The sequence below is a fragment of the Humulus lupulus genome, chromosome 7, assembly GCF_963169125.1.
Source record: "Humulus lupulus chromosome 7, drHumLupu1.1, whole genome shotgun sequence".
Lineage (NCBI taxonomy): Eukaryota > Viridiplantae > Streptophyta > Magnoliopsida > Rosales > Cannabaceae > Humulus > Humulus lupulus.
Genome location: NC_084799.1, coordinates 111,805,677 through 111,830,686, shown reverse-complemented (window position 1 = coordinate 111,830,686; position 25,010 = coordinate 111,805,677). Strand labels below are relative to the sequence as shown.

Here is a 25,010-nt window from a genome sequence, read left to right as displayed (position 1 = left end):
GCAAATCTCTGGCTCTCAGTGCAGATATCCTAGGTACGCGGGGTCCATGCACCGCTCCCACGAAAACAAAGGGATCCTCGCCCTCTGGCTCAAAGGTCACCATCTTCTTCCTATAGTCAATGGTAGCTCCATATCTAACCAGCCAATCCATACCTAGAATCATATCAAAGTCCTCCATACTCAACTCAATCAAGTCTACTGACAACTCCCTACCATCAACTAACACTGGCAGTGCTCTAATCCACCTCCTAGATACTACCAGTTCTCCTGTAGGCAATATAGTCCCAAACCCTGAAGCACTATACTCACTAGGCCTACACAATCTATCAATCACCCTATCAGATACAAATGAATGCGTAGCACCAGAATCAATCAAAACAGTAAAGGGAGTGCCAGCACTAGAAAGCTGACCTGTCACTACCGAGGGACTAGCCTCGGCCTCCGCCTGCGTCAATGTGAACACTTGAGCTGGAGACAAGTTGTCCACCTTTCCTGTCTCCCCCTTCTTCACTGTCGGGCAATCCTTCCTGAGGTGTCCCACCACCCCACAGACATAGCAGGCCTTAGCCCGACATTCGCCCGGATGGCGTCTTCTGCACCTCGTGCACTTTGGGTAAGTCCTCCACGAATCACCGCCTCCCTGACGGCCACCCCGAGTACCCCGACCTCCCCTATCAAATCTAGGAGCGATTGGAGCATCAGGAGTCTTTCTCTTCAAATCACTGGAGCCTCCGCCCCTACTAGAACCAGAGTATGGAGGCACAGGCCTACGGCCCTCCCTTCTTGCTGCACTATCCCTCCATATCCTATTCTCCGCTTCCTCAGCAGTCAAAGCCCTCTCCACAGCCTGGGCATAAGTAGTCACTCCAGGAACTGTGGTAATTCTTACATCTCGGGCTATCATAACATTCAGCCCTCTGACAAATCTGTCCAGCCTGGCTGCATCAGTAGGAAAAGGACCTGGTGCGAACTTCACAAGTCTGTCGAACTTCAAGGCATATTCTGTAACTGTCATACTGCCTTGAACCAGCCCCACGAACTCATTCACTTTCACTGCCCTGATGGCAACATTATAATATTTCTGATTAAACAGGTCCTTAAACTCTTCCCAAGTCAATGCGGCAACATTTCTAGTCTGTGATGCCACCTCCCACCAGATTAAGGCATCCTCTCTCAGCATATAAGTGGCACAAGCCACCCTATCATGTCCTTCCACTCTCATAAAATCAAGAATAGTAGTGATCAAGGTCATCCACTGCTCAACCTTTAGTGGATCTGGTCCACCCTCAAAGATCGAGGGCTGCTGCTTCTTGAACCGCTCATACAACGGTTCTCACTTATTCCCAATATCAACTGGCTGTACCACAGGTACCATCGCCGGTGGCACAGCAGGGGCAACACTCCCAGATGGAGCCTGCTGCAGAATTCTGATCTATTCATCCTGGCTCTGAAGCCTAGCTTGCATATCTGCCATTAACTGTTGCCAGTTCTCAGGAACTGGCGGAGGGGCCGGGCCCTGGTCATCCTCTCTAGCCCCAGACCTGCGGGCTTGTCGTGTGGATTTCCTTGAACACATAACTATTCAAGTCAATCTGCAATGAACGAATCGGCAATAAGGCTATGATGACATGGTAATAATTCTCTCATAATCCATCATTGGAACTCCAATCATTCACAAGCAATCAAGTACCGCAATTTATCCAAATAATCATTCACATGCAAAGCAATGCTAATAAGCATGCCTCAATAGCATCATGCAATAGTCAAGGGCCAGGCCCTATCAGTATCTCATGCTCCCTATTCATCAGACAGATATCAACAATCATATCTCACTCAAACCATTTAAGCACATAATCATGTATACACAATTACCAAACCCTGAGTTGAGCTTGTCTCCTGCGTCGAATGTACATATCCAGCCAGTCTTCAGGTACCATAAACCTAGGACGCTCTAATACCAAGTTGTAACGCCCTGGATAACCAAGACCGTTACACTGTGTGTTTATAAAGTGCCACACTTGCTAATCAAGTCATTTAATTAAAATCGTGTTACAAAAGCTACAAAGGAACTAGGGTTTAAAGCGTTTTGGTCTCAAAAGCCACACTTTTCATTAAGAAACATTATCTGGTTACACAGGATCCCAAAAATACAAGTTTAAAGATCGTTTATAAAAGTTGTAAGACTCAGATACAATAACCAGCCTTACTAAGGCAAAACAAGCAGTTAGGTGGTCCCTGTCCTGGTCCACTCCTCGATCGTGGTGATCGAATAGCTGGCTATGTAAATTTCACCTCGGAGCTCTCCACCTTAGGCTTGGTCCAGCTTGCCCTTGCCTTTAACTGCGCCATGTAGCACCCGTGAGCCAAGGCCCAGCAAGAAAACACAATATCAACAGAGCATAAGCAATTATCAGACAAGTCAATATCTCACGTTGCGTCATGTAGCCTCAGTCAAATAACCATTCAATATAAACAAGTATTCCACATACTAGGCATATCAACTCATAACATGCACAGTTTATAAACGATAACCAGGGCTAGCGCTCACAGGCTGCTCCCTCTGTTATCCCAGTGTTCATGGCTCCCAGTGGCCGAGTCGCGCTCGGTGCGCTAACAGTATGTACGACACTCTTAGGTCTCTTTTTACATATCCCATGGCGTAATACCAACATTGACACGATACAATTCTCGGGAGCACTTAGTCCCATCACAAACGTATAACCAGGTGCAGTTTCTTACCTTTCAATTCAATAGCTTTGATCCCTCGACACCTCGAGCATGATCCCCCTTGAGCCCTAGCGCTCACATAAACACAATCATGGCCAAAGTCATCATCAACCCTCAAGTTCAAAACCTAGTCCCGGGGCCAATCCCGAGCCCCTGGAAGGTCCTAGTTCCACCAAACAAGGTGGTGGAACCAAACCCCAAACCTTAGGTCAAAAACCCTTACAAGCAACCCTAAAATCCCCTTCAGAAGGTAGGGTAGCGCTACAGCGCTCTTGGGAGGGTGCTACAGCGCTACAGACAGAAGCCAAATTCCCCTCAGCATTATGGCCTAGCGCTACAGCGCCCAAAGGCTAGCGCTGTAGCGCTAGTCACAGACAGCCCAGCACCAAAATTTCACTTCTGCGATTTCTTCGAACCAACCTCAACCAAACCTCTTCCAACTCTTACCCAAACATGAAAACAACCTCATGACCACATTCCTCTCATCCCAAGCACCCCAAACATCTAAAACCCAAGCACATGCAATCACAAACTCAAAATTCACCATAGCCACCTCCAAACTCTAAAACCCAACATAAACCAGCTGAACATCAGAATTAGAGCTTAGAATTCATACCTTTGATAGGATTTCACCCACAATCTATCCCTAGGCTCCCTTGGCTTGCTATTCCTCAGCCTTAAGCCTGAATTCCCCAAAGTTCCATTCAATTCAACTTAAGTACCACAACTCAAAAACCAGAAACAGAAATGGATGAACTCTAGAGTCTTACCTCAAGTGTTAATGAAACCCTGCTAAACCTCTGCCGATTCCTTAGTCTTAGGTCAAGATCCTTGGTGTTTAGTTTCCCCAACTCTCCTCTGAGCTTTACTCCAAAATTCCTCAAGAAACAGATGAAGAAAGTGTAAACCAACTTAGAGAAACTCTCTCTGTTTTTCCCTCTTTCTTTTCCCTTCCTTTTCCTTCTTTTTCAAACTTCTTTGATATTCTACAAATTCCACTAACATAAAGCCTTAGTATAATCTAACTTCTTTAAAGAAAATGACCATTATACCCTCCCTATTAATTCTAACCCCTTTAGTCCACTTAAGGGTATCTTAGTCATTTTACCCACTTCCCGCTAATTCCTCGAGTGTCTCTAATATTTCCCGCTTAATTCCCGATACCTAATTAATCACCAATGGTATTCCTCAATGTCAAAATAGACTCCAATATATCTGTCAAACTCTCATTTATACCCCTGAGCTTACCCCGAGCCGGGTATAAATCCCCGCTATGACTTTTCCGCTATTTTGCTCACTAGGATCGTCTCGAGTCACAGATCATAGATATATCCACATAATAATGTGGTCTCAAAAATTATCACATATATCCAAGAAGTTATGCCCATAATGGCCAAAATTATGATTATACCCTTCTAACCTAATCTGGGCCTATATGCATACTAACATACATAGTCATGCATCTCAAGTACTCAAGTAATCATATAACATGCTTTAAATCATAATCATGCATCTAAATCATTAAAAACACACATAATTCCCATTATGCCCTCCAGGCACACTAATCAAGGCCCTTAAGCTTTATTAGCGAATTTGGGTCGTTATGTGACAGTCAGAATCCCGTGATCCGTAAGGGGAAAGACCGGGTAAGCTGTGCAATCCCACACCGCCTGGGGAAGGTCAAGTGTATGGGACTACACAGTTGAAGAGGGCTTAAATGGATTGATGGGTACTACCTATATCAGGAAGGTGCATCTTCTTTTCGGTAGCCCATCACTTGAGAACTCCATGGTTAAGCGTGCTTAGCCTGGAGTAATCTAGGGATGGGTGACCTCCTGGGAAGTTTTCCCAGGAAGTGTGCGAGTGAGGACAAAGCACGCTGGAAAGACTTGTCTTGGTTTGTAGGGCCAGTCGTCATTCCAGAAAGTAGCCATAGTGACGTGGGGCGTCACATAATGGTATCAGAGCCTTGACCCAGCCGGAAGTGTGGCCGACAGGGATGTCGGGCCCGTAAGGGGGGGTGATTGTGACAGTCAGAATCCCGTGATCCGTAAGGGGAAAGACCGGGTAAGCTGTGCAATCCCACACCGCCTGGGGAAGGTCAAGTGTAATGATTCTAAGACTGTGTAGGTATGGGACTACACAGTTGAAGATGGCTTAAATGGATTGATGGGTACTACCTATATCAGGAAGGTGCATCTTCTTTTCGGTAGCCCATCACTTGAGAACTCCATGGTTAAGTGTTCTAAGCCTGGAGTAATCTAGGGATGGGTGACCTCCTGGGAAGTTTTCCCAGGAAGTGTGCGAGTGAGGACAAAGCACGCTGGAAAGACTTGTCTTGGTTTGTAGGGCCAGTCGTCATTCCAGAAAGCAGCCATAGTGACGTGGGGCGTCACACTTCTAATCTTTCCTAGGATCGTTATGCCTCAATCCTCGCTTGATTCCGACTCCTAGAACTCGAGATTTCTTCAAAATGGCTCAAAAAGTAAAACGAACTGACGAAAGGGAGAATGAGAGGTTTTCTAACGTACGTTCTATCTGATAAGCTACTTCAAGCTTAAGTAACCTCAAATAAAACCTAGTGCTCGGGGTCCCAAAAACACCCCTGGGGAAATTATAGTCAAAACTTCCAGAATTCCATCCTGATCTCAAATATTCCCAATTTATCATCAAATAAACATTTCTATTACCCCATAATTGACCCCGTTATGATAAAATCGCTAATCCATTATATATGACCGTCTCATGCCGAATAGCTCGAATATATCTCCATAATAATGGAATCTCATTCACAAATCACATTATGCACCCAAACACACAAATACACCCATAAAGGGCCAAATTATCAAAATATCATAATATTCAAATGTGGACCAACATGCACGCATATAACATCATATTATAATATAATCCACATATACATGCATATTATCAATTAATGGCATAATTAGACAAGTATGGCCCTCCCGGCCTACTAATCCCGCCATTAAACCACATCAGAGAATTCGGGGCATTATAACTATCCCCTCCTTACAGATATTTCGTCCTCAAAATTTACCTGAACAGCTCGGGATACTGATCCTACATATCTGATTGCAGCTCCCAGGTCGCTTCCTCGACCTTGTTGTTCCTCCACAACACCTTAACCAAAGGTATCGTCTTATTCCTGAGGACCTTATCTTTCCTGTCTAGTATCTGAGCTGGCTGCTCCTCGAAGGAGAGATCTGGCTCAAGATAATATGGCTCACATCAGATACATACCTCCAAAGAGTTGAAACATGGAACACATTATGCATGACCGACAACACCGGAGGCAAAGCCAGTCTGTAAGCCACCTAACCAATCCTCTCCAGAATTTCAAATGGACCTACGAATTTGGGACTCAGCTTGCCTTTCTTCCCAAACCTTCTCACCCCTTTCCAAGGCGATACTCTAAGGAAGACATAGTCTCCCACTTGGAACTCCAGGTTCCTGCGTTTGGGATCTGCATAGCTCTTCTGTCTACTCTAAGAAGTAAGCATTCTAGCTCTAATCTTCTCAATGGCATCACTAGTCCTGTGAACTGCCTTAGGACCTAAGTATCTCCTTTCACCTGTCTCATCCCAATGAATGGGAGATCTACATTTCCTACCATACAACATCTCATAAGGTGTAACTCCAATGGTAGACTGATAACTGTTGTTGTAGGAGAACTCTATCAAAGGCAGATACTTACTCCAAGATCCACCAAAGTCCAGCACACATGCTCTCAGCATGTCTTCTAATATCTGGATCGTCCTCTCAGATTGCCCATCTGTCTAAGGATGATAAGCAGTACTGAACTCTATAAAAGTAAGGTCCCGATCTGACACGATCAACCTAGGCGCTCCATGGAGGCGCACGATCTCTCTTACATAGAGATCTGCATACTGGTCAACTGTATAGGTAGTCCTCACTGGCAGAAAATGAGCTAACTTAGTGTAGCGATCCACTATCACCCAAATAGAATCATGCTGACCAACAGTCATGGGTAAGCCCACCACAAAATCCGTTGTGATGTCTTCCCATTTCCACTCTGGGATATTCAAAGGTTGCAATAACCTTGCCAGCCTCTGATGCTCAGCCTTGACCTGTTGACATGTCAAGCACTTAGCCACATACTCTACTACATCTCTCTTCATTTCTGGCCACCAATACAACGATCTCACACCCTGATACATCTTCGTGGTGCCTGGATGCAAAGAGTAAGGTGTAGTATGAGATTCATCCAGAATCTCTCACCTCAAAGCAGTGTTTAACGGAACACATATCCACCCCCTGTATCTCAACAAGCCTAACTCAGACACTGCATAATCTCTGGATGCTCCAGCCAGAACATCCTCCCTGATCTTGATCAGTTGTGGATCATTCAACTGACCCTCCTTAATTCTCTGTAACAGCGTAGACTGCAGCGTAATATTAACCAACTGGCCTACCAGAAACTCTATACCAGCTCTGGTCATATCATCAGCTAATTCCCTGGCTATCAGCCTCATACTATAAATCTGCCCCGGACCCTTCCGGCTTAAAGCATCAGCTACCACGTTGGCCTTTCCTGGATGATACAGAATCTCACAATCATAATCTTTTACTAGTTCTAGCCAATGCCTTTGCCTCATATTAAGATCTTTCTAGGTGAAGAAGTACTTCAGACTCTTGTGGTCTGTACAAATCTCACACTTCTCTCCATAGAGATAGTGTCTCCATATCTTTAAAGCAAAAACCACAGCTGGTAACTCTAAATCATGAGTAGGATATCTCTTTTCATACTCCTTCAACTGACGAGAAGCATAGGCAATTACCTTCTCTGATTGCTTCAAAACACAGCCCAAACCCTAATGAGAAGCATTGCAATAAATCACAAACTTCTCCTCGTCTGTCGGAAGACTCAGAATCAGAGTTGTAATCAACCTCTGCTTCAGTTCCTGGAAGCTGTTCTCACATTTATCTGACCACACAAATTTCTGGCTCTTTCGTGTCAGCTCAATCAATGCAATAGCTATCTTTGAGAACCCTTCTACGAACCGCATATAATAACCTGCCAATCCAAGGAAACTTCTAACCTCAGAAGCATTCTTTGGCCTTGGCCAATCTCTGACCGCTTCGATCTTTGCTGGATCTACCTTAATCCCCTCCTTACTGACAATATGTCCAAGAAAGGATACCTGAGACAACCAGAACTCACACTTCTTGAACATAGCAAATAGTCTGTGTTCCCTCAGTCTCTGTAGAACCAATCTCAGGTGATACTCATGTTATGACTCTGACTGAGAATATACCAGAATGTCATTAATAAAGACAATCACAAACTGGTTTATATAATCCTTGAACACTCTATTCATCAGATCCATGAAAGCAGCAGGGGCATTAGTTAATCCAAAAGACATAACTAGGAACTCATAATGCCCATACCTGGTACGAAAAGCAGTCTTCGGTATGTCTCCTTCCTTGACCCTCAACTGATGATAACCAGAACGAAGGTCTATCTTTGAGAATACCTTTTTACCTTGCAACTGATCGAACATATCATCTATCCTTGGCAAAGGATACTTATTCTTAATTGTCAGCTTATTCAATTCCCTATAATCAATACACATCCTCAGAGAACCATCCTTCTTCTTTACAAACAGAACTGGAGCACCCCAAGGTGAAAAACTAGGTCTGATAAAACCTAAATCCAACAGTTCTTGCAACTGCACTTTTAATTCTTTCAACTCAGCTGGGGCCATTCTGTAAGGCGCTCTAGACATTGGCTCCGTCCCTGGTGCCAGTTCTATAGCGAACTCAATTTCTCTATGCGGTGGGAACCCTGGCAAATCTTCTGGAAACACATCCAGAAATTCACAAACTAACCTAGTATCCTCTGGTCTCACTGGCACGACCTGGGTGGTATCAATCACACTGGCTAAGAATCCAATGCAACCTCCTTGCAATAAATCCCTAGCCCTCAATACAGAAATCATAGGAATGCAGAGTCCATGCACAACACCAACAAACACAAAAGGATCCTCACCTTCAGGCTCAAAGGTGACCATCTTCTTTCTGCAATCAATGGTTGCCCCATACTTTGCCAACCAGTCCATACCAGTACCATATCAAAGTCAGTCATAACCAACTCTATTAAATCCACTGACAACTCTCTACCTTCCACTGTCACTGGCAAAGATCTGACCCACCTCCTGGATACCACTAACTCTCCAGTGGGTAACAAAGTACCAAACCCCACAGCATAAAAATCACAAGGTCTACACAGTCTATCAATAACATGACTAGCAACAAAAGAGTGTGTAGCACCAGAATCAATCAACACATTATAAGGGGTACCAGCACTAAGAAGCTGACCTGTAACAACTTAGGGAGAAGCCTCAGCTTCTGCTTGAGTCAATGCGAACACTCGAGCTATGGCCGAGCTGTCCGCTTTTCTGGGTTCTTCCTTTCTTTCCTTAGGGCAATCCTTTTTAAGATGACCCACTGCTCCACATGAAAAGCAGGCCTTTGCCCTACATTCTCCTAAGTGATGCCTCTTGCATCTGGGGCACTCAGGATAAGACTTCCAGGCTTCACCACAACCTGGACGACCCATAGAAATACCACGGGGCCGCCTATGAGGACCTAGAGCTGGGAAGGTGTCAGGAACCTTCCTCTTCTGATCACTAGGTCCAACACACTTACCTAAACCCACAAATGGAGGACCTGGCCTTCTGAATTCTTTTCTGGCTACACTGTAATGCCAGATTCTGTTCTCTGCACTCTCAGCTGTGAGTGCCTTCTCAACCACCTGTGCATAGGTAGTAACCACTTCCACAGTGGTGATATGTACATCTCTAGCTAACCTGGGCTATAGCCCCTGCAAGAATCTCTCTCTCCTGGTCCCATCAATGGGCACCACCTCCATGAAAAACTTTGCCAAACAGTTAAACTTTAAGGCATATTCAGTGACTGACAAGTTTCCCTGAAGTAGCCTAATAAACTCCTCAGCCTTCGCCGCTCTAATAACATCATTATAATATTTTTCATTGAATAGAGTCTGAAACTCTTCCCAAGTTAGGGCATTCACATTCTTTGTCTGGGTAATCACCCACCAAATACGGGCATCCTCCTGAAACATATAGGTGGCACAGGCCACCCTCTCATTACCAGTTACCCTCATAAAGTGAAGGATAGTGGTAATCATGCTCATCCATTGCTCAGCCTTGGTAGGATCTGCACTGCCCTCAAATTCTGGAGGTTGTTGCTTCCTGAATCTTTCATAGAAAGGCTCCCATTTATTTCCAACCTCAAGCAGCTGCCCAACTGCTGGCACCGACACAGGAGGTGCCTTTGATACACTTGCCACTGCAGGAGACGTAACTCTTCTCCCTGTTTTAATATTGTAGCCTGCAAATCACTGACTATCTGCTGCCAGTTTACAGGAGCTGGCTGTGGAATCTGTGATTGGTCATTCTCTCGACCCTGACTCTTATTATTATTCTGGCCTTGATCACTCTGGCTAGTTGAAGTGTCTGTCTGTCCTGGATTCATAATTCTATCACTGATACCTTGCTGAAACAATGATCAATACAGCCAGTCAGGTAGTAATAACTAAACCTCTTGTCGCCTTACAGTCCAAGAACAAGCAGACAATTATCACATTTCACAGTCATACAAATATTCAGGCAGATACATGTCTATAGCATTTAGCACTCAGCATGTATCACATAATAGTTCATAAACAACCATACTGATAAGCATGTTCCAGCAATCTCAGTACTAATTAACACACATTTGCTAAGGATATAATATTTCAGGGCACAGGTTTAACATGGTGTCTCATGCATACAGGTAAAGCATATATACTATATTTAAGCAGTTATACATATAACTACATAAATAGTTACCAAACCATGAGTCGAGCTTGACTTCAGTGATGTGTGTACATGCCCTACCAATCTACAGGAAACCTAACCTTGGCACGCTCTAATACCAAGTTGTAACGCCCTGGTTACCCCAGAAAAGTTACGGTGAACAGTGAACCGAAAATTTGACCCACTACCTGAGTCCTTTGGTTAAAAATGTGTTCCAAGTGTAATTAACAGGTTAAGGTGTAAAACCAGTAAAAATGAAAGGGTATATTTTATTATAAACTTCTCATGAGCTATTCAAAACATTAACAAGTTGTTTTCAGTACAAAATTGTCATTATTGTTTCAAATTTACAACCCCACTGACCTAAGCGGCAAAAATAGGGTAAACCCCTAGTTCCTCTGAGAACTCCTTGGCCGTGGTGTTCAAGCGGCCCCATATGTACACATCACCACCTAAGCTCTCCACTCAAGGCTGGGTGAGCTTTTCTTTCCCTTTACCTGCACCACATAGCACCCATGAGCCAAGGCCCAGCAAGAAAACACAATAAAGCATGATATAATATCAACAATGATCATAATAATCATTCAGGACTATCAGTCCAAAACAAATAGGTGACAATCGCAAAAGTTACAAAAGCGGGTACAACCCCCTCTAGCCATGTGACGATAGGGTCACCAGGGCTTAACAGACAAGTGAACCTTTCACTAGCTCAAACAGGATAGGTGCATGATGAATAGTCACCAACATAACCTTCCTCATTACCATAGATTCATAACCCTGGAACATCGTTCCCTAGCCATGTGACAACAGTCACTGGGGCCTCATGCCCTGGCTCTGAGTAACTAGTCTAAGACTAGCCAAGCGCTTATAAGTTCATCCACCTTAGGTTCAGTCCAGCATTAATGCCTTAGAGCCATTCAACATTGATATCGATTAGATCTAATATTCATTTGGCTCGGCGTTCATGACGCTATGTCATTTCTGACACTTAGGCCAGTATCCCTGACTAGTTAGTACATATACGAGTATACCACATTCGCTAGCATTTAATAGGAAATCCATGTCCACATTTATCAATCAACATGACTCAATAACAATCACGCATGTCATATACATATACAGGGTGCAGTTGTATTCTTACACTGTTTTCTTACCTCAGATTCGAGCTAGAACGATTAAAAGAACGATCCTTGAGAACAATTAACCTTTAGTCCTTTAACGGTCACCTAATCATAACCAAACACGGGACATCATTAATAATAATGATCAACATAGGTTTCCAAACCAATATATAGCCTCTGGGATATCAATGCAAACTAATCCAAGTAGTAGGAACACTCCCGAGGCCTTTAACTAAGTTCTCGGGGTCAAGACATGCAAACGGGGTGAAAACTGGGATGACAAGAAGTCTACTTCTGGAATGGTGTATACTCTTGGGGGTGGAGCTGTGATTTGGAGAAGCTTAAAGCAGTGTGCAATCTCAGATTCCACCATGGAGGCTGAGTACATAGCCGCGTCAGAAGTAGCTAAGGAAATAGTCTGGCTAAAGAAGTTCTATTCAGATCTTGGTGTTATTCCAGAAATTTATAAACCGCTTGTGTTGTTTTGTGACAATACAGGAGTGATAGCCAACTCGAAAGAACCTCGAAGTCACAAGAGGAGTAAGCATATAGATAGGAAGTATCACATTATTCGAGAATATGCGGCCAGGGGAGATGTGAAGGTTATAAAGATTGCAACTGAAGACAATCTTGCGGATCCGTTTACAAAGACACTACCAGAAGCTACATTTGATAAGCATATCAAGGAGATGGGATTAGTAGAATTAAGGCATTAGTTTCAATTAGTGCAAGTGGGAGTTTGTTTGGGGTTTTATGCCCTAATTAACACCCAAATTCTTTGTAATTTCATTTTATTATCTATAAAAGAATAGAAATCTGTTTTTGACTTATTCAATCACTTTGCTCACATGTTTTATTTTCATGATTATATGTTTAATATAAACTTCTATTAAATTCCGAGCATATATCTAATCTTATTTATAGTGACGTCATCACAATGGAATATAAATAAGATTATATGTTCAAAATAAGTTTGTCCTAAGATTAGTCAGTGCACTAGATTTACACTGACTTGTCAATCTACGATATGATCTACTTACACATTACAGTGTTAAGTTCTTTCCAGAACATTAGCAAAGTAGATAAGATCAGATGTATTTGTTACATCAGATAGGACCGATATTGACAGTTGATAAGATAAGTAAACATATCGTTATTATCTATTCTAGTCATATCATATAGTTGACCATAGGTCAATTCAATCTCAATTCTGAGTGGTTAGTATTCTAACTAATTGTATTATTTGAGTTCTTTGACTTGTTCGTTACCAGCTTACCCTACGGACTAGCCCATACTTACATCTTGGGAACTCGGTAGTATAATAGAGTGGGAGTGTTAATCATAGATATGAACATCTAGAGCTTCTGATGAAGAAGTGAAACGATGATTTCCTTTTAGTTTGGTTCAAGGTGTTAAATGATAGAGATCTCATTTTAATAATTAAATTAGTTTACTGAAATATCATTTACAAGGAACTAAGTGTTTTAAGGATAAAATACAATGAGGGGTAAAACTGTATTTTAGTCCTATCTCATTTTGTAGACCGTCTATAGAGGATTGAGTGACAATTATGGTTGTAACAATGGATAATTAATAGTGTATCTATATTTATTATAGAGCGTTCTATGAATTCAAGAGTGCAATTCCGAGTCTATAGTGTAGTCACGAGGAATTAATAAGTTAGTAAATTTATTTGTTAGATTTATGATAACTTATTGCAGCTTGATTTCATAGGCCCATAGTCCTCATTGTACTTTGGATAAAATAATCTAGATAGTCTCAATTAATTGATTTAATCATCAATTATAATTATCAAAGTTGACCAGGTCAATTTTGGATAGTTTCACATAGTTGTGTAATTTTAAGAAGAAAAGAGAAATTTTGGCTGATTTATTAATTAAGATAAATTGGTATCTAAATTAATAAATAAGATTAAATCGAGGTTCAAATTATAAATAATTAATTTGATAAAGGATTTAAATAATTATTTAATTAATTAAATCAATAGAAAATAATTATTTTAAGTCCAATGGGCTTATAATCAAATGGAAAATTTCACGGGCCTATAGCCCATGATAATTTCGACCTAGGACTTCAAAATGGCTATTATTTTATTGATTTTTTAATTAAATTAAATGGCCTAATTGAGTCTATAAAAGGAGTGCTTAGAGAGAAGTCAAAACATAAGTCACAAGTCAGATTTTCTTATAGTTTTAGATTCTCTCTAAACACAAGTCCTTCTGTAAGCCTCTTTGTTATTTTCTCTTCTTCTCTCTATATCTATCCCATGTGTTGAGAATTTCCCACACTAGTCTAGGTGGTTCTAAGGATACATTGGAAGACTGTGAAGAAAATAGAAGATAGGTTCAGTTTCTTGATAATACTCTGAGACAGAGAGGATTCAAGAGATAGAGAAACTGAAGGAAGAACTCTTTAATTCCACTGTGTATACTGTAAGTATTCTATTCTTTGTTTCTCTTTGAATTCAATTTAAGAAACATGTTTTAGGCTATCTCGTATTAATTTGTTTAATATTAGATATACATGAAAATAAATAAAGATCATGTATAAGCTAATATAACAGTAAGGCACTATCTCCAATTCTCCCTGCAAGGAGAGGTTCCAATTCTTCGCGGCGAGGAGGAACAATGGGTTCCTTTGGCCAGTCCTCGCTCAAGTATTCGGCCAAGATTCGGTCATTCTCGTTTCCCTCCCCAATACAAGCATTGTAGTACTCGATGACCTCCCTATGCAACTCCAACTCATCATCTTCATAGTTTTCTACGAGGATGACCAACTAGGGGACCTTGGCTTGAGGGGGTTTGGAAGGGATCTCTTTGCCTTGCCTAAAAAACCCTCATCTTGGGGAGAGGAAGTCTTGTGGTCAATGACCTCACCGGCAGCTGTTGCGCTCAGGCCAGGGGTTGTAAGGGTAGTAGCAAAGGGTGCTTGGAAAGTTGATGTTTGCATGGGCACTGTTGTTGGAGCTGTCATGATGTCAATCTCAAAAGTTCCTGACACCCTTTGATGTTTTGAAGGCACCAAATCAGAAAGGCGCATACTGTCTGCACAAATGAAAGACCCTGGTTAGTACAAATAAAATAAATGAAAACCACAACAGAATAAAACATATGCAAAAAGGAAAAATAAAACTCCTCAGGAGCCCCACCACGATCAGGCTCCTCGGAATGGAGGATAGTATTAGCAAATTCGCGTACGAATCGACCCATCTCCTGCATTAAGTTGGTTTCATACATAATTAACCAGGAGGCATACATGGTCGTCGACTCGTCAAGAGGCTCGAATCTTTTAGGGTGCCTCTTCCTCCTCGGGTTGCAGAGGAACACGTCAATGAAATCTTGGTACTCCTCCGAGGACCAGCGTTGCTTCAAGACTTGGCAACATTCGAGAAGGGAGGTAGTAAAGTATAATCAGAGATTTACCTTGAGGCATGGAAGACAATTTGACTCCCGCCTCGTCTTCCATCGCAACCGCAACTTCCTTAATGACGAGGGGGCTCTCCTTGTGTTGCCTTGTGTTGAGTGTAGTTTTGTGTTGTGTTTAGGTAGTGTCTAGGTTGTTTTTATTAATATTTTGTGTTGTTTAGTGCAACATTATGCATTACTCTTGCTTATTTTCAGGTTTTTGCTTATAAATAAAGGAAAATAACAATTGGAGCAAATTGGCAGAAAAATGATGAAAAATTGGCTTTTTGGTATTTATTCTGTGAAAAGATGAATCAAAGCCACGACCTGGTCCAAGGAAAAAAGCCTATTTTCGAGGATAGACAATGGGTCGTGATGCAGAAATAGAGGATCAGGGCGTGCCTAACTTTGTCTACCAAGAAAATTTACACGGGTCGCGGAGCTGAAAAGGTTGGGTCGCAGCATCCCTAACGTCCACGCGAAGCCTAAATTGACACGGGTGGCGACGCTTAAAATGTTGGGTCGTGGCTTGCATTGCTGCTGAAGAAAAAATTTAGTTTTCAAACCTAATTTCGAGAGGAGAGAATCAGGCTTTTTGGGAGGACGATTTTGGGGAGCAAGGAATACACCGTGGAGCACGACCAATTATTTTCAACAGTTATTTTTCTTTTAGCTTAGAATTATATGTTATTTTCCATTGTTGTTTATGTTGATAATGATGATTATGAACTAAATTTGTTATTAGGGATTTTAATTGAGTCACTTGAACTCATATTATGATTTAATGCAAAGTTGATTTTCCATTTCAGTTTTTAAGTCTCTTGCCTATCTATGCTTATTGTTTGATATTTGATTGGCCATCTAGTATCATAATCTACATGTTTTTTAATTAAAATATTAAAAGTGAGATTTAATTATGCTTTCATAGGTTAGACATAAGCTTAATCATAGAACGAGAGTGTCGTGATTGTTTATGTGGCATATTAAAAATGTGAATGTTAATGCTTCGTAGTTGATGAATTTATCATAGAATACAGAAAATTCTTATCTTGGTCGAGGTTTGTAATTCGTAACCTAACTATAAACTACATTTGAAAAATTGCTAGCTTGTAAGAAGGAGAAAAGAAAACCTGCATTAGTAATTGATAGGAGGGATACTTAATGAGATTAAAACCCCTAATTATTTAATCTTGAATTTATTTCTTGTGTTTCTTTATATTTCTTTATTCTTGAAATTTACAACAGTTTATGTTCTTGTTCTTTACTTTTACAACCAAAAATATTGTTAACCAAATAGAAACAAAACAAATTAGTTAATTGGTAATTGATAATTCAGTCCTTGTGGGACGATACTTGGTCTTACCAAGATTTATTACATGTTGCAACTGTGTGCACTTGCATAGCGTTAAATTTCACAACAAGTTTTTGGTGTCGTTGTTGGGGACTTGAAATTATAAATATCAATATAATTAATTCTATTTCTTATTTGATTGTTCCTTCAACTGTTTCTAACTTGTGTTTGCATGCATTCTTGACCCTTTTTTCAGGGAGTTCTATTATATGCGTAGCAGAAGAGGTGCAGATGACCTTGTTGCTATAAATCTTAAGATTGAGAAAGTGTGTAGACAGAATCGTAGAAACAAGGGAGCTTCTGGTCCAGTTGTCGTTATGGTAAATCCTCAAAATAATGATGGGTTGAATGAAGGGGTGCTAGAAGTGGTGCAATGACAAGCTCATAATCCCACTGTGAGAAGTTTACAGGATTATGTATTCCCAAATGTTACGGGAGTGCAAACATGTATAAGCCCATCGGCTGTGGAAGATAATAACTTTGAGATTAAGTAGGTGATCTTACAAATGGTGCAGTCCACCGTGCAATTTGGTGGCTTACCTTCAAAACATCCTCATATGCACATATCTAATTTTCTAGAGCTATGTGCAACATTCAAGTATAATGGGGTGAGCATCGATGCAATCAGGTTGAGGCTATTCCCATTTTCGCTGCAAGATAGAGCAAAAAGTTGGTTGAACTCCCTTCACTCCAACTCTATAAATACTTTACAGGATTTAGCTCAAAAATTCTTGGCCAATTTCTTCCCTCCATCAAAGGCAGCAAATTAGAGGGCAGAGTTTAATAATTTCTATCAGATGGAGGGGGAGTCTTTGTATGATGAATGAGAGCATTTCAAGGAGTTGTTGAGAAAATGCCCCCATCATGGTATTTAGAAGTGGATGCTGGTCAACAATTTTTATAATGGGTTGTGTGGTACTACTCATACCATAAATGATGTTGCAGCTGGTGGGGCATTCATGAGTAAGAATGCCAATGAAGCATATGAATTGTTAGAAGACATGGCTGTTAGGAACGCGTTTCCTAATGCACAACGGAATGGTGGTGGGTTAGCCCAGTGTACAACAAAAATGTTGTAACATATTTAAACTACTTTTAAATATGCTGATCCATTAATATACATACATTAATCATAAGCAAGAAAAGAATAGAAAACATACCTCTTGATGCCTATCAAGTGTCTTTGCTATCTTTTCGTAATTTGAACGAACTTCCTAGCCAAGCTGCTCACAGGTACTCACAACAAGATCTTCCACAACGTTCTCTACACCTCAAGAAGTGTGTGGGCACTTAGAAAATAAAGGATAGTTAATTTCTGATTCTACTTTATATACTCAACACATGAGACAAAAAGAATAGGCCTGAGATTGGTTCTTTATCTTTTTCAAGGAGAGACAGAAAAGTATCGTTCTTTTCTTTAGAGCGAATAATATAGCATTTCTTATTTTCTGATAAATCTAACTTAAATTAAAAATATTTAAATTTAAAAAATAAATCTGTAACAATTTTACAATTTATCTTTTAATTAATTAATTAATTATCTCATTAATGAAAGTATAAAAAAACTAACTTTTGAATTTTCTATTAATTAATTAATTAAATAAATAAAATTGAAAAATCTATCATTGAACAAATGTGTAGTACACGCCACACAATCCATGGACTGTGTGTCATGCACCACCCTATATTTTAGGGATATTTGTTTTTTACATAATTATTTAATTATTTATTCAAACTATATTTTAGGGATATTTGACTTAATTATCAAATATAATTAATTATTTGAATAAATCTCAATCTTTGAAATTCAAATCTAATTTAAACTTATCACATTATTATCTCCCACTCAAATAAAGATATTTAATTAATTCTACCAATTAATTAAAACCAATTTAAATTAAATAATAATTTCAAAATTAAATCTTTAATTTATTATAATTTCAAAAATTATAATTAATTAAGTATTTAATATAATTTAAAAAATAAATTTAATTATTTAATATAATTTCGAAAATTACATAATAATTAAATATTGATTAATTTTTTCAATTACAACTAATTTGTAATTAATTAGTTAATCACTATTATCACATAATTGCATATTTAGCCCGAAGAACAAATTTCTTCTTAAATATGTCTTTCAACAATTTTTCCCTTTATATCAACTCTTGCCTTGAATAGTGTTGATAGAGCCGCTGTGGGGAGCTATGGACCTATAATTTCAAGCTCCAATAAATTTGAGATTATTAATTAAACTCTCTAATTAAATAATCTTAATTTATTAATCTCATGATTACTCCACTATAAATATGAGACTACACTCTTGTAATTATAGACATTTCATTTACTGAGTACTTTATAAATTAAAGCGTCCATTGATATAATCAGTACATGCAAATTAACCTTCTAACAATGGTTCATAATTAACTGGGAATAAAATTACTATTTTACCCTCTTAATTATATCTTGTTTCCTTAAGTACCATTGACTTTATAGTGAAGGTTAATTCATAACTAAATTATGAATTTGATCTCAATAACCTTTCAGTCTCAAAAGTCAACCCTTCAGAGAACCATTATTCAATCTTTTATGAGAATGTATAGATTCCATATTTGTATACTTTGTCCCCAGCCATTTACATAATGAGCTCTCAAAACAAAAGTTTCTAGCCTGATCATTCTGACAGACCCTAATGAGTGAATCAAAAAACTCATATAACATAAACAAGAGTTCATAGTAACTTCAGGATTAAGATCTATTTGTATATGATCATCAGTTTTTTTTTTTTTAATAATACTTCAAAACAGTAATTAACTATTGTTGACCCTCATTTTGGTCAACTGACATGGAGTCAAATGCTTGATGTGATAGAAGGTATTGAAGTAAACTAATGGAAAGAACAATAAACGACACAACAAATTATAGTGGTTCGGCCCCGAGAATTGGTAATGACCTACGTCCACTTAAGCTATTATTGATATTGATTCTCAAAGGAGTGATCTAAGAACTAGGGTTCTTCAAGTTTCACTAGCCTTAGAGGGATGAATAATACAATCGGAAGGTAATAGTTATATTTCTCTTGTAAAGCATAAACTCAAATTAGCCAAAAAGGGTCCCCTTCCTTAAGCTATTTTTCTTTATTTATAGGCTCAAGGAAGATTACATAAATTTGTTACAGATATTCTTTCCTAATTAATCGGATACTCAAGAATCATGGGAGATAATCTCGAATATGATCATAATTGCACAAGATCTTCTCAAAATATACGGAGTATACGACCAAGCTGGTCATATATAAATTCCAAATGTTACGCTAGGGGAATCTCCCTGGTCGGTGATCGAACAGAACCTCTGCCAGGTGTCAACCACGTGTTAAAAATGTTTGCCACGTCATCCATGTCTGCTCTTTGGATAACAACTATGTATTAATAAACATATCTGGTCTAGTTCTATATATTCTCTAATAGATGAAGTTCCTCCACTAAAGTGTCCTACTACACTAGTAATCCGGATCTAGATCACATGTATTCATAATACTAGTGGACCGTACTTGCAGTAATTAATCTAAAGATTCTATAACATTATTTTACTTCAAACTATTAAAGTTCATTTATCTCAAACACAATCCTCCCGTACCAATATGTGGTTAAGATCACATATATGAACTTAGGAGTTTTTCTGATATTTACATAATATTATCACTGAATAATATAGTCCATAAAATATATGCATATCAAATTCAATTTATTTATTTATTTCTTAAAACAATGTCTACTACATATGCTTTCAGGGGACAATTGCCAACAATTCCCATTTTCCCTAAAGCAAATGAGGCATCTCTCTCATTCCCATGTTTCTTACATGCTCCTTGATACTTCCTCTCGATGTTCCCCTCTTACGACTTCTTGGTTCCTTTAAGTTAGCTACTGCCCCGCTGTTACAACAGTATAGGACTAGTGCCTTATCCATATCTGGCACTACTTCCAGATCAGAATAGAACTTTTTGAGCCACACAGCCTCCTTAGCTACTTCACAAGCTGCTATACTCGACTTCCATGGTGGAGTCTGCAATGCTGGCTTATTTAGTACTTCGCCAGACTACTTCTCCCCCTCCAACAGTAAACACTGATCCAAAAGTTGATTTTCGACTGTCTCTGTCTGATTGAAAATCAGAATCAGTGTAACTAGTTTGTATCAGGTCTCCACTTGATTATACAAGCATATAATTTCTAGAATTTCTAAGATACTTTAGAATATTCTTCACTGCAATCCAATGACTCAATCCAGGATTGGATTGATAACGGCTGACTATCCCTACTGCATAACAAATGTCAGGTCTTGTACACAACATAGCGCACATAAGACTTCCTACCGCTGAGGCATAGGGATATTGTCTCATATCTTCCTCTTCTTGAGGTGTTTTGGGCCACTACTCCTTGGAAAGGAATAGTCCTGAAAGGGTTGGCATATCACCCTTTTTGGAGTTTTTCATATTAAAGTGTTCTAGAACCTTATCGATATAAGATGCTTGAGACAGCGCCAAAGTTCTGTTCTGTCTATCTCTAAGAATTTTAATGCCCAGAACATAATTGGCTTCTCCCAAATCTTTCATTTGGAATTGTTTAGCTAACCAGTTCTTTACCTTTGATAATGATGTTACGTCATTGTGAATCAGTAATATATCATCAACATAAAGAACGTGGCATACCACTACACCATCTTTGGTTTGTTTATAGACACAAGGTTCATCAATTTTCAAAACCAAAAATTTTAATTGTGTCATCAAATCTAAGATTCCAAGATCTAGAATCTTGTTTGTTTAACGACACAGATTTTCAAGACTCGATAATGCGGAAATATAAATGTTTTCATTTAACTAAATGTCTCAAAAACCTGTATAAAAAAAACTTTTTAAAAGTCGTATGGTCATACTTAACATTTAATACAAACATATTTTATAAAGAGTAGAGTGAGCCTAGTTTATGAAAACATCACAACATTTCCAAAAATAAAACGGCTTCCCAAAAGGTCGGTCCACAAGTACATTCGCAATGTAGACTCCAGCACTCACTGCTCTGCCTTGCCCTTGTTCTTACCTACAACAAGAAACAACTAGGTAAGCGAAAACACTTAGTACGTTCAACATTAAAACAAAAGCATACATAAAATTAGGGGTCCGGATGCACAATCAATTTCAAGAATCCAAAAGCGTCTTGGAAAATTTATGATCATCCCGAATAACAAATGACAAATTATTTCATATAAACAGATAAATTCCTGCACTCAGAAAATTCCAAAGCAAGCAGATATAATATAACAAAATAATTCAAGACCAATGCTTAACAATTTCAAACAATTCGGGTGTAGCACACCCTCCAGCATAAATGCTAATCTGTAAGTGAGAACCGAGTCTCAACACTAAGATCTAGCCAGTAAATATCCCCATCAAGGGTAACTATCACGTTACCTAGGGCATCGCTACTTATCCAAGCGTAAATCCCTCACAAGGGCAACCATCAAGTTACCTAGGGCATCACTACTTATCCAAGAGAGTAATCGAAGTTACAAGGGTTTACAGAGACTTCTATGTTAATCAGTAGTGCTGGTGAGTTGTTTCCCCTTGGGTGTTCAGCCTCATAAAAACTTGGCAACCCCTACTATCTCTAGGCAGTCTCACTGAATGGCCAATATTCACAGCAATTATCCGAGAATAACTTATCAAAGCACTTGCTCGGATTCTAACCATTCACTGATTAATTAAGCATGAGGGACCTTAGGTCTCATTCATTTTGGCGCCCCTAGGTTTAAACCAGCAATACTCACCTCCATGCCACTGGTCGCGGTAATGAACCAGACTTAATAAAATCAAGCAGTGTGACGGGGATCAGTCGTCTATGATATGACGGATATCTACCATTCATTTTTTCTAAATCAACACTCACTAGACTAATGTCTCTAAGCAACATTCTTCGACAGCGTATATATGTGCATGTGTCCTTATACTAACATAAAATACAATGGTCGTTTCATGTTGCAGCCACACAATATAAGTTGACTTACTTGGAGTCCTTAGCACTCAGTAGGTTTTCACCCTCCAACATTCAGTCCAGTTACGCTAGCCAATACTGTAGTTATCCATACAGTATACTCGGATTAATTATGACACTCATAATTCATTATTATTATAATTTTTGGCGGTTTGGTCATTTTAATAAAAATCATTTCTAAGGATTAATGATCCTTATTTGGTTTTAAACCCATTAAGGAAATTCATACAAATATATTTGAGAATAAACCCTAAGTCTCGCAGAGACCTATCCTATGATCTCGATACCTAGACTCGGGTATCACAATAGTATTTTCCCACATTCCACTAAAAATCTTATTCTTTAAAAGTTCTGCTATTAACCTGTACTTTCAACAGTCGGTAAAATATATAAAAGATTTTAGCCGGTATTATATCCCAAAAATACTAATTAAATTCCTTAATTATTATTCAAGAAAATAAACTTTTCATTTCCTTTTATTTTTCTTAAGGTTTTAATCTCTAAAAACTGTTTTAAGAAAATTGCCTAATTTATCTTAATTAAGAAAACCGTTAAAAATTTAACATTTTCACTAGTTAATTTTTCCAAAGTCAATTAATCAAGTTTCCTTACTAAAAAAATCATCACTTAATTATTTTCTCAGAATATAGGGTATTAAAACCTCTTTTAATTTATTAACTTATTAATAAATTAATTATGTTGTTTTTAGAAAGAATAAAAATTATTTAATAAAAATAATTCTCACTAAACTCAAAGTGGTATTTTAGGTCAAAATATGTTTTCAATACTTACCAAGCTTTTTTCCTGCAAAAAGTAAAATTTTACTTTTTACCTTAAGTTCCAAAATCTTATTTTTTCACATTGTTAACTACATAATTTGTTAGGTGCTAACTTGAAATTTACTTACCCAATTGTTACCAAAATATTCCAATTCCATTTTTGGTATGCCATTTAGGTCTTTGTAAAATATTAGGTCGAAAGGAGCATTTTTTATTGGTGAAATTATTTTCCAACAATGAGGTAAAAATGGCCTTATTTTCATGTCCTTAATTTTTCCAAACTTTGACACTTAATAACTTTCAAACCATTCCGTATTTTGTTACAAAATTTTACAGTGGAATACTAGGATATGCGAAGATTCTATCCACCAAATTTTAGAAAAAAAATGGGTTCATTTTCCTTATATAGTGGCTGTCCAAACAAGGTCCCGAAATTCAGAATACAAAAAAACAGTTTTTTACCTAAATTTTGAAATAGCATAACTCACTCATTTTTAAACATTTTTTAGTGTTTCAAAAGCTCAATTTTATGTAGTCAATCTCAACAACATCACAATTGAACTAAATTTTACAAAATCAATATACAGTGGATGCTTGACCACTTGGAAGTCAAAGCTCAAAAGTTGTATTTTTTTTTAGGGTTCTCACCAAAACCCTTAGGGATTTTGGTCCCTATTTTCAAAAATCAACACACAAGCATCATAAAAATTATTGAGCAACTAACATAGCCTTATGACATCACCAATAAGAAACTTTAAGCATTAAATATACATATTAATGCTTAAAAATAAAAACCATACAATAACAACCATAAAAAGTATATTTTTTACCTCTTATTGTTCTTGCTCAAGGTTTTTAATGTTCCTAATAGCTTTGAGTCCTTCAAAACTCTTTCAATACCTTAATCAACTCCCCCCAACAACATAGGTAGTTAGCTATTGAAAGACCTATGGTTAAATACTTTACAAAGTCAAGATTGTGAAACTTTACATTAGGGAAACCCTTCCTAGACCAAAGCTTAATGCTTCCAAGCCTTCTTAGTGTTCCTGTGATTGAAGATGGAGAGAAAACTTGAGAGAGAGTTTTAAAAAAAGATGAGAGTGAAAGTGTGAGAGAGAGTGGGGTCGGTTGGGGAGGGTTAGAAGAGCATATCAACTAAAAAAAATATCTAAACACTTGAGTATTTTTACCATCGACTTGATGCCTTAACGCTTATATTTAAATTGGGATTAAACTAAAAAAAATTTGGTCAACCCCATTAACTCATTCACATGGCCGGACACCACTTATTTTAAATATGTGATCATATATAAATATTTATACATAAAGATTAATAAATATTTCCTAAGAAGAAAAAATTGGGTTCATTTGGCCTTTATAGTAGCTGTCCAAACTTGGTCCCGAAATTAAGAATACGAAAAAACTGTTTTTACCTAAACTTTGAAATAGCATAACTCACTCATTTATAACCATTTTAGAGTGTTTTAAAAGCTCAATTTTATGTATTCAATCTCAAAAACATCACAGTACAATTAAATTTTAAAAAATCAATATACAGTGGATGCTTGACCCCTTGGAAGTCACAGCTCAAAAGTTGTATTTTGTTTTAGTGTTCTCACCAAAACCCTTAGGGGTTTTGGTCCCAATTTTCAAAAATCAACACACAAGCATCATAAATATTATTGAGAAACTACCATA

General features: G+C 38.5%; 1 non-coding gene across 1 annotated transcript; it reads right to left on the bottom strand.

The window, feature by feature from the left end:
* Positions 1-17,249: 17,249 nt before the first annotated feature.
* Positions 17,250-17,357, bottom strand: LOC133793307 (small nucleolar RNA R71). The gene has a single exon (XR_009874757.1). It is a non-coding gene; the product is annotated as a small nucleolar RNA R71 (small nucleolar RNA).
* Between the last annotated feature and the right edge of the window lie 7,653 nt (positions 17,358-25,010).